The sequence below is a fragment of the Cupressus sempervirens genome, chromosome 8, assembly GCF_028749045.1.
Source record: "Cupressus sempervirens isolate cs-2001-9-10 chromosome 8, ASM2874904v1, whole genome shotgun sequence".
Classification (NCBI taxonomy): Eukaryota; Viridiplantae; Streptophyta; class Pinopsida; order Cupressales; family Cupressaceae; genus Cupressus; species Cupressus sempervirens.
The window spans coordinates 126,653,594-126,664,104 of NC_143125.1; positions in this window are offsets into that span (position 1 = coordinate 126,653,594).

Consider the following 10,511-nt stretch of genomic DNA (forward strand, 5'->3'; position numbering starts at 1 on the left):
TTGGTTAAGGTGAATTTTCATCATCTAGAGTTGCAAGGGGTGCTTAAGCTGACATCCATCTTTCGTTCTAGTCTAAGGATTGCTCTGCTTGGTTCTTCTTGCCTTCTGGTCCACCACTCTACCATCCCGTAATAGGGCGACGAGCATGGAGGATGGTAGTGCAAGTAAGAATCCCAAGCGGGCGAACGCTAAGAAGGACAGAGGATATGATGCCCAAAACTTCCTTCTTGAAAATGAAGAGAATAACCGACACCAATATCGGTATAGTGGACATGATACAGATGAGGGACAGATTGAAGGAAGGACAATCCCCCTTGGCAAAAAGGATATACAAGAGCGGAATTGTACACGTAGCAGCTCTTCCTCCCACATGGCCCTGTCCAGAATTGATTATGGAATGTGCATCCAGATTTGATCTAAACAGTAATTCCATCATTTTTTATGAAAGGAAGAGAGTGTTGGCCAGCATTGGCGAACAAGCAATCGAAGATACATTCAACATTCCCTAGTACAAGGGCATGACGATTGTGATGATGGACCAAGCAACTAAATCATTTCAAGATAACCAAGAGGCCTATTACATGCATCTAAAGCAGAATTGGATGTGCGAGGGAATGAAAGGAGTTAACAGATCATCGAGGCTCACGATGGCAGATTTCAAACCAGAATATGGTGATCTCGTTGTTCTGCTCAGTCGGATCATGGGCCTAGCTCAAGGGATGAAATTTGAAAACTGGATGTACTTCTTCATTGATGAGATTGAGAAAGGGAAAAAAAGGTTTGATTGGGCCAAGATCATAAGCGAGAACTTAGAATTGCAACTCAGAACCATGCAAAACCAAAGGCAATTCTACATGGGCTCCTATCTGTTCTACCTAATTGCTAGATTGTACAAAACTTTGGGACTTAAGGCCTTAGGAGAAGTTGGTAGCGGACCGGGACAATATGTGGTACATGAATGCTATCCGCAGCTCCATTTGCACAATAACAAGGATTACAAGATATTTTGCGATGCTCAAAGACAATAAGGGTATTACAAGGGACACCTGCTAAAAGACTTTCATTGGAAGTAGAAGCAAGAGTTAAGAAGTTTGGGAGTTGGTTCATCCAATTTCCACAGTTTACATACATTAGAGTGGCAGGAAGTACAGTTTGCCCCAAGAGGCTTCCAAGGTACCCACTCGACAAGGTAGTTTTGTTAGAATTGGCTAGGCAACTTGAGCACTATGATAGAATAATGAGAAACGAAGAGAAAACAAGCATTTCTTTCTCAATCGTAATTGGTAATGATAGTTGCCCAAATCGGGCCTCTTTTGAAGCCGCAGAGAAGGAATTGGAATGGTATCATCTAGGATGGTACAGAGGAAGGCAAGGGTTTGACCCTAATGGTCTTATCAAGGCATCTCATGGAAACGAATTTGAGCATGTTCCCACCATAGAAGACTTTTGGGCCAACGCCAAAGATGACTTTCATGTGAGAAAGCTAGCTTTCTCAAGGCTGACAATGAACATGATGAGGGCTATTAGATGGAGAGGCCTTGATATTCTGGATCAACTGGAGGATGATGGAAATGTGTTGAGAGAAGACTATGATACAGTAGAAGGAACAAAATTGAATCCAATGGATTGGGATGACCATCAGGATCCTTCCTTGGAAGCAGTTACAAGGGTAGTGGATTTACATACTGAATCGTGGTATAATGAAGAACTAAGGAAGCTACAAAGACAAAGGATTCCCCTTACCTATGAGATGATGAAACCAAAAGAGAGACAAGCAGAATCAATCAGACAAAGGGATGAAGGAAATAGTCGGCAACAGGAAATGATTAGAAAAAGCAAGAAGAAAGTTTTGGAGGTAGAGAAGGGCAAAGAACATCCAACGCCTTCAGCCAAGAGACAGCATGCAGCGCCATCAAGAGAGAGTATAATTGAGGCTAGAAGCCAAGAGGTCAATTCAAATGATAAAGGGGCTGCAGTGGAGGTGAGCTCTGATTCGGAATCAAGTGGCTATAGTGAAAGCACCGAGTACTCCCCTCTCTCGGAGAAGCAACAAAGAAATGATATGGAAGAAACTAGTAGAGAAGAAGACGGACCAATCGACATTGAGGCAATAAGTTAGGAACTTGAGGCCGTTGGTGATGCTTTGTTAGTCGAACCAAATCCAAATTTGGGGAGATGCACTGCACCACTATGGTTAAGACAAATGCTTATGCCAAGTGGCGTGGTGGTAACGGCCCATACAACTGAGGACATCCAAGGGTTAATGGAAAAGGGTGATAGCGAGAACCAAAAACAAATGGCAAGAACGGTGGCAAGGGTAATCAAGAGCGACAATGATGGTCACCGAAAGGTTCAGATTGCTATTCCAACAGTCAATAAGGCAGCAGATGAGATTGTGGCCCCAGAATATGAGATAGTGGAACATAACTTGGGAAGGAATACAGATGATATGGAGTGTGAGGAGGTCCAGGAAGGTATAACATCGATCAGAGAAAGGTTAAGGAAGGCAAATGAAAGGATAGTAAAGTTGGAGGCCGAGAACAAATATTGGAGAGATAGCCAGCCCATCCAACGGCTGCACCAGGTAGCCCTTCCTCAAGACAGCGGGAGCAATTCAGGAGAGATATCAGCTCAGCTACATGAAGTCAGGGAGATACAATCCAAGATGAGCGAAATTTCTTGCCTTCCTTCATCTCGACATTCCAGTCATTAGTGGCCGTTAGAGACAAGTTCAGGTTATTCGAAGAGGAGTGGAAGGGTTTCCTTCCCATAAGAGATTTGGCTATTCCTAAGCTACAAGCGTTCATTGGGCTACCAGAGGCATATTTGCAAAGGGCCAGATTGGTTGATGAGAGAGGATTGAGTATAGTTGAATCTTGGTTTGTTGCATTGACTACCAAATTTAGAACACTTGAGGAGATACATAATGAGATTGCATGACACAGTCCAAGCGTCGACACTTCTATTTCAACCATGATGAGCGACGTTGGGGTGGCACTTGATTTTGAGGATATTAGGGAAGAAGATATCAATGAGACAGATTCTGGATCAAAACTGGATGAGTTAGGAAAGGTTGCTATTAAGAAAAAACATTTGGGCACCCTTTCCTCTCTCAGCGCTTTTATTGGATTTGTAAAGGAATATGAGAAGGATCACGAAAAGATACTACAAGCAACGAACAACATGGCGAAGTCAGCGAAACTCAAGGCGAAGCACACACCTTGTCCTCCTATGGAACAAGTTAACGAAAGGCTAGCTAAGTTCATTGCCATAGCTAAGAAAATGAAAGAAAAGGGAAGATTTATATTAGAAGATCATTTGATGTAAGCCCAAGTGGCAAATTTCCCCTTTCTTCTAGAATAGGACAAGTGTCTATTTCTAATTGGCCACCATTTTGGTGCCTTCTCATTGGTTGTCACTTTTTGCACTTTTTTCATTGGTCCATTGATGAGGTGGCGTCTTCTCATTGGCCAATAGGGTGGCAACCCTAATTAGGGTTTTGAGGATCCAATCTGGATCGTTGATCTTGTTTTGATCTCTACCGTCCGTTGTATTTCTGGCCCCTATAAAAAGCCATTTGCTCTCATTTGTAAAGTGTTGGAGAAATTGTTGCGAAGATAATACCAAAATTGCTCTCTTTTTCATTGTTGCGATTGACATTTTGATTAAGAACATTGGGTGTTATTGCATGTTTTCTACTTCCACATAGTTAGATTTCTTTCAAGTTGTTGAAGTAAATTTTATTTTAAATTGTTTAAGTTGTTTAAGTAGGAGTGAAGTAGATGGATAGTTGTATGGTAGCATTGGTAAATGTTTGATAGGGATCAATACTAGACCACTAGCATCCTAGCGGTTGGTTGGGAAGCTTTGTGTGGTAAACTAGTCTATTATTCCTTTGAATCATTGCACCTGTGGAAGTGAGGCTGCTGGTCAGCTCTCATTAGGTTTGATCCCCGTCCATTTGCTAACCTTCCATTCATAGGAGTAGGAGTAGAATAGTGAATAGCTGGGTAGTTGAAGTTTAGAGAGAAGGAAGTTAGAGTAGGTTGAGTATTAGAACACATCCACTCACCTTTCACCACCATCACTTTACCATCAACATCACCATTGGCAGACACTTCCATCACCATCACTACCATCAACATTATCTGCCTCCGCACATTTCACAAACCGAGCCACCATCACCTTCATCCCACCAAAGTCCAAGTCATCATCAACAATTTGCATAAGGCCGCCTACGTGATTATCAGCAAATCACATCGATAAGACTGAGTGAGTATCCAACAGTGTAAGGAACATTGGAGCTATTGCTTATGTCTTCATGAGTAATAACTTTTCAAGAGAGGAGTTGCATGTTTGATATCCCATATTGAATATTCAAATCCTAATATGTTATGTAAGTGATACAAAACTCGCATCAACAAAAGTCAATTTATACAAAAGAATAAAACGATGATTCCTTAGGAAACAATCGTAAAGAATAGAAATATTCTATTCTAGAGAAAGCAAAAAACAAAAGCAAACTAAAGCTAACTAGATATTTACAATGGATAACCATTAACTAATAATAGACAACTTATCTATTAGTGTAATAGAAACCTCTACCTTGCTGTCCTTTATTTTCAGATTACTTTTGCTTGCTTGCAATGGTTTCAAATTTAATTTGGACACTTGCAAATGGTATTAGATATCCAAGCAAAGAACTGAAGTATAAATGCAATCCTTTTTTGACCATTCAAGTGCATACATATCTACATGTGATATTGCATCTACAATCTGTAGACATCTCCATGAACAATTGGCATGCTTATTAATAAATGAAACACATAACTACAACTTGACATTTTATCAAACAGTTGTGGTGCAACCTTATAACTCTTTCCGATACCAACTGTTTACAATGAATGCTAATAATGCTGAAGTAAAAAATGTCAATTTGAATGTGCTGCAAATCATCGTACCATCTCTATGAAAATAACAATTAAATCAAAGAACTTGTATATAGCTCCTGTTGACATCAATTTGCAGCAGAGCAATGATAATGATCATGAACAGTTGTGCTTTCTTCCCACCTTAGTGCAGATCGCAGCTATGTAGATGTTAGACGCTGCCCAAACAAGGAAACACTCCCTGAAACAGTTTGTGGCTGCTAGGAGGAATGCCACAACAGCTATAACTTCAATGGCAGCAGGAAACACTCATGCCTAGTGACATGAGAATGAAACACACCCAAACGCCCCTCTTGGTGTCCAATAACCAGGAAAACGGTTGGGGTTTTAGGCGCTCAATCACAATACCAACCACCTTCCAGTCACAGTAACCACAATATGAAAGGCTGAAAACTTCAAACACCCAATTCATTAAAACAATTTGCTGGAAATGAAGAACTAGTCTCGGTATACAACAACACCAAGATTCTAGACTTAATTGTGTAATTCAACCTCAGAAATCGGGCACAATACACAATGTCTTTCAATGGCTCAAAGTGCAAATCAGTTTTGGAGGAATCAGTCCTCACACAAAACCATGATCAAACTCTCAAGAAACTTCACAAGTAATTAAAAGGCAATAAACAATAATGAATCTACTTCCTTCATGAAGCTTCTTTTATAATACAAAATGCCACTTGGCTTTTTCAATACACCTTTCATTAAAGAAGCTTCATCATTAAACATTTTAATTAGAAGCTCTCATTTAATAATTTAATAATAATTTGGCCACTAAAATAATAATAACTCCTGAAATACTTATCCTTTAAATATGTCATCTGAAATAGGAGTCACATCTATTATTTCCCCATGTGACCAAATGCACTTTCTGAAAATAGAAAGGGTCCTCTTAATCATCACTAGACTTACCATAAATAGAAAGTGCATGAAATTAAGCTCAAACAAATTCTAATCTAAATCAAATGAAGACCAAATTGGAAGATATTGAATTGTGAAGAAGACAAGACCCTCTCATAGCCAAACCTCTATCTTAGAAGACCCTCTAACCACAAGAATTAGCCTACGAGGATCACAATAATAGGCTAATCCCTTAAACACTGATGCTGGCAAAAATGGGGGAATTACACTACTCTCTGCCTCTTCTTAAAGTAAAATTTGGCCTTTTGCTTCTAGGCATTTTGGCTCTTTAAGGTACTATGTTACTTGTCTAATTTTGCTTTACTCAGGCGGGTTACACTAGCAAAAATAGTATTAAGTCTTAACATCTCTTTGATGCTAGTTAATTCCTTGCTCCTAGCAACAATTGAGGCCAGAGGTTTTGTAGTCCTGTCAAATAAATTCACTTTGTGTGCTTGACCAATTTTTTACGAACTTTATGATTTACTTCAAGAGATTTTGTATTTCTCTTATATCTCCCTTGTCATGTTGCCTTTTTTATTTAATATAAACAATAATATTATTTAATAATGCCCAGTAATCTCTAATTGTAAAGGCAACCTAATAATATTTTTACAATTACAGTTGAAGTAAGAGGTGATTTTTGAACCCTAGTTTTAAAATAAAAATATTTTGAAATACCTAATAAAAATATTAAGAATTAAAACTGTTTTAAATTATTTCAGAGGAAAGTTTAGGACCCAAGGATCCAACTCAAAACGGTGTATCAAGAAGGTGCCTATCTTCATTTGGGGATCATTAGAGTTTTTTTTCCATCTAATTTTCAGATTTTAGGGGTTTGTTAAGTCTAGGGCATCCAAGGATGAATTCCTTGGTTTGTCTGGAATTTTAGAGGATGAAATACCTCATGGATTCTACATCTAGGATCAAGGACAAAAATCATTGCTTTCAGTTTTAGGTGATTTCATCCAGGGATCACAATTCTGTTGATTTGTGAGGGTTTGAGGACATGTTTTTGTTTGCCACAGTGGCACTATAGTGTTTTTACTGTTTCGTGAGTGTTTTAAGACATATCAGTTTGCTACAGTCTCGCTATAGTGCTGTTGCTGATTATCAATCAAGATCCTGACAGTAGGTGAATTGAGTTTGCATCAACAAAACATATTTAAAGGTTAATCACAGAGTTTCAGTGTTTTGATGGAATTTGGACACCTGGTGCTGGATCTGAGTTACCCTATACCAGTGCCTTATTAATGAAACAAATACTTAGGGCACCTTCAACAACTGGCAGCTGCACTCATCATTTAGCATGCAAATGGAGGCAAAAGTCACTTTCTGAATTGTTGCTGATGTTTTGAAGATATTTTTGTTGGCGGCATATTGACATAGTCTATGAGGGTTTTATGTCAGCTCTGAATTCTCCATACTAGCATATAGCTTTTCAGCTGAGAAGACCCTAGATCAGGTCTAACATTTACAAGCATTCCCAGATAGGCCATACATTTGCACCAAGTTGACAGCATACCAGGGAGTGCAAAATTGCTCTGTAAAACTCTAATCGGCATTTGAAATACTACATTCTTGGCTTTGAGGGTCTCATTGAGTTTACTAGAATCCTAGGGTTTCACCAGCAAGCTTCACTTTTATCTACAAACTAGGGTTTGGAATTGATGATCAATTGGCGATTAGATGTTTGGTTTCAATTCATATGAGAAATACCCAAATGTTGTATAAATATTGCATAATTTCAATTGGGGTCATTGCAGTGGTGGTATCAGATCCATTGTTCTTGGCAACTGGTAGGGGCTGTTGTAATGTGGATTCATGGACATGAATGTATGAAAAAGTAAAACAATGCAGCGAGTTCGTAGGGAAAACAGAGAATTTCAATTCTATATGACAGTTTCTATGGAAGGATAGTGCTTGTAGACAAGATCAGCCTAATGCAGAATGATGGGACACAGCTATTGATAGGGTTTCAAACACCCTCCAATAAAGACATTCTAGGCCAAACTTAATTTCTGGAGAGGGAAGAAGACCCATTTGCAATATTGAGGAGCAGCGATTGCCGCTTTGCCCAGAAGATTTTCAAATCAATGCATGCATGATTTTCTTTCTGAGCCAACCAACAGGTGTACATTTGAAAAGTTGACAGTGATGTGTTCACATATGCTTGACATTAAAGCTTTGAGTTATCATGAGTCAAAATGTCATTCTTTAACCCTAAAGATGAGGTGATATATTGGCAAAACTGCAAAAAAAGTGACTATTTTGAAAATATCTATTACATTTGTTAAACCAATTCATAGGACATATCTTGGCACAATTGCATTCAATATCTCTAATTCTTGCAATGAACCAGTTTGTGGATCTTGAAATGTAATAACTTGTACCTTTCATGGTCTGACTCTGAAAACCATTCCATTACACTATTGATAACTCATGAAATGTTCATTTTCCTAGGTTTGCCCTGCAATGCTACTCTAATCATCCAAGTAAAATTTCATTGCCCAAGGCTTAGTAGTTCAAAAGTGGTTGATGTTTTAGTTCTTTTAGCTCCTGGGGTTTTGACTGCAAAATATGAGCACACAAATGCAGAATTAGTTATTTCAGAAAGTTCTCTAAGTAACTTAAAAGACCAAACGGTAGCTTGGTCAGGATGCTCAAAGCATGATAAATTATTGAAGTCTCCAACAAGGAGAATGCAATTCAAACTTAGTGCTTTTGGTAAGAAGTTTGCAGCTGAAATAAGATGGTTTCCAGCCCCTACAATACTGATAAGTATCTTGACTGTATCTTGTTTGGCAAAAGTGCAAAAAGTGACTGTATCCTGAAAATATCAACTACATTTGTTGAACCAAATTTATGGGACATATCATGGCATTATTCCACACCATCACCAATTCCTGCAATGAACCAGTTTGTGGATCTCGAGACGCCTTATTTTATACATGGTCTGACTCTGAAAACCATTTGATGTTTTAGTCCTTTGAGCTCTTGGGGTGTTGATTGCAAAATATGAACACACAAATGCAGAATCAGTTATTTCAGAAAGTTCTCTATGTAACTTAAAAAGACCAAATGGTAGCTTGGTCAGGATGCTCAAAGCATGATAAATTATTGAAGTCTCCAACAAGGAGTATGCAATTCAAACTTAGTGCTTTTGGTAAGAAGTTTGCAGCTGAAAGAAGATGGTTTCCAGCCCCTACAATACTGATAAGTATCTTGACTGCATCTTGTTTGGCAAAAGTGCAAAAAGTGACTGTATCCTGAAAATATCAACTACATTTGTTGAACCAATTCATAGGACATATCTTGACATTATTCCACACTATCACCAATTCCTGCAATGAACCAGTTTGTGGATATCAAGATGCAATATCTTATACATGGTCTGACTCTGAAAACCATTCCATTGCGCTATTGATAGCTCATGAACTGCTCATTTTCCTAGGTTAGTCCTTCATTGCCCAAGGCCTAGCAGTTCAAAAGTGGTTGATGAGTCCTTTGAGCTCTTGGGGTGTTGATTGCAAAATATGAACTCACAAATGCAGAATCAGTTATTTCGGAAAGTTCTTTACGCAACTTAAAAAGACCAAATGGTAGCTTGATCAGGATGCTCAAAGCATGATAAATTATTGAAGTCTCCACAAGAAGTATACAATTCACACTTAGTGCCATTGGCACGAAGTTTGCAGCTGAAATTAGATAGTTTCCAGCCACTACAATACTGATTACAAGTAAGAGAATGTAATGCTGCAGCCAAGGAACCACTTGAGGCAACATGTAAAGGACTCATGGGGCCCAAGGTGATAATTATAAAAGTAATATAAAAGAGCTGAGTATAGTTGTTGACATGCATTGGTTACATTTATTTTGGAAGTTCATTACTAAGAAGGGATTCAAGATGAAAGGAGTTGTTGTCAAGGCAATTGTCTTATTTAGTCAGTCATGAGCATCACATGGAGACCTCCAGAAGAAGTTTGCATAAAAATTAGTGGTGCAGCAAAAGAACGGTGAAGTAGCAACAAACTTGAAAGGTTGTCCAAAAACTCATCCCCAAAGGAGGAGAGTAATGGTTAATGAGGGAACATGGCTAGAACTTCTATGCACTAAATTTTCACCATTATCAGCTACCATAGTATTTCATTTACACTCATACAAGTGGATATGCAAATGTTTTCAGCATGTGATTGATGACAAAGGATTTTCAGGCTTTATAGGGACGTTTACAGCATATACATTGTCTACATGGCTCACATTTTATTCTTTTGCAATTCTCAATATTGTGCCTGCCATATAATTGTCATTTTGTTGGACTTGCTAATCTCAGATCATGGACTGCTGTAATGAATTATCAGACATGAACAGTCATAATTTTGCTTATTCTATAGAGGTTTATCACTAGCTGATGTTGGTAGAAGCTTCCAATTGAAGGGAACAAGTATTTCAGCAATCATGATTTTGACTTAGCTGAGATTTGAGGTGATTTGTGATTGTTTTAACTTGTTTGCAGACCCCATACACAGTCTGATTTGCACTACAATTTTAGGCGTACAGCTGGCAATGCCAATGAAGCAAAGTTGCATGGATATTGATACGGTAGATAAAAGCATTTTTTAAGACCCCTAATATTTATACAGTTGGATATGCCAATTATGAAAA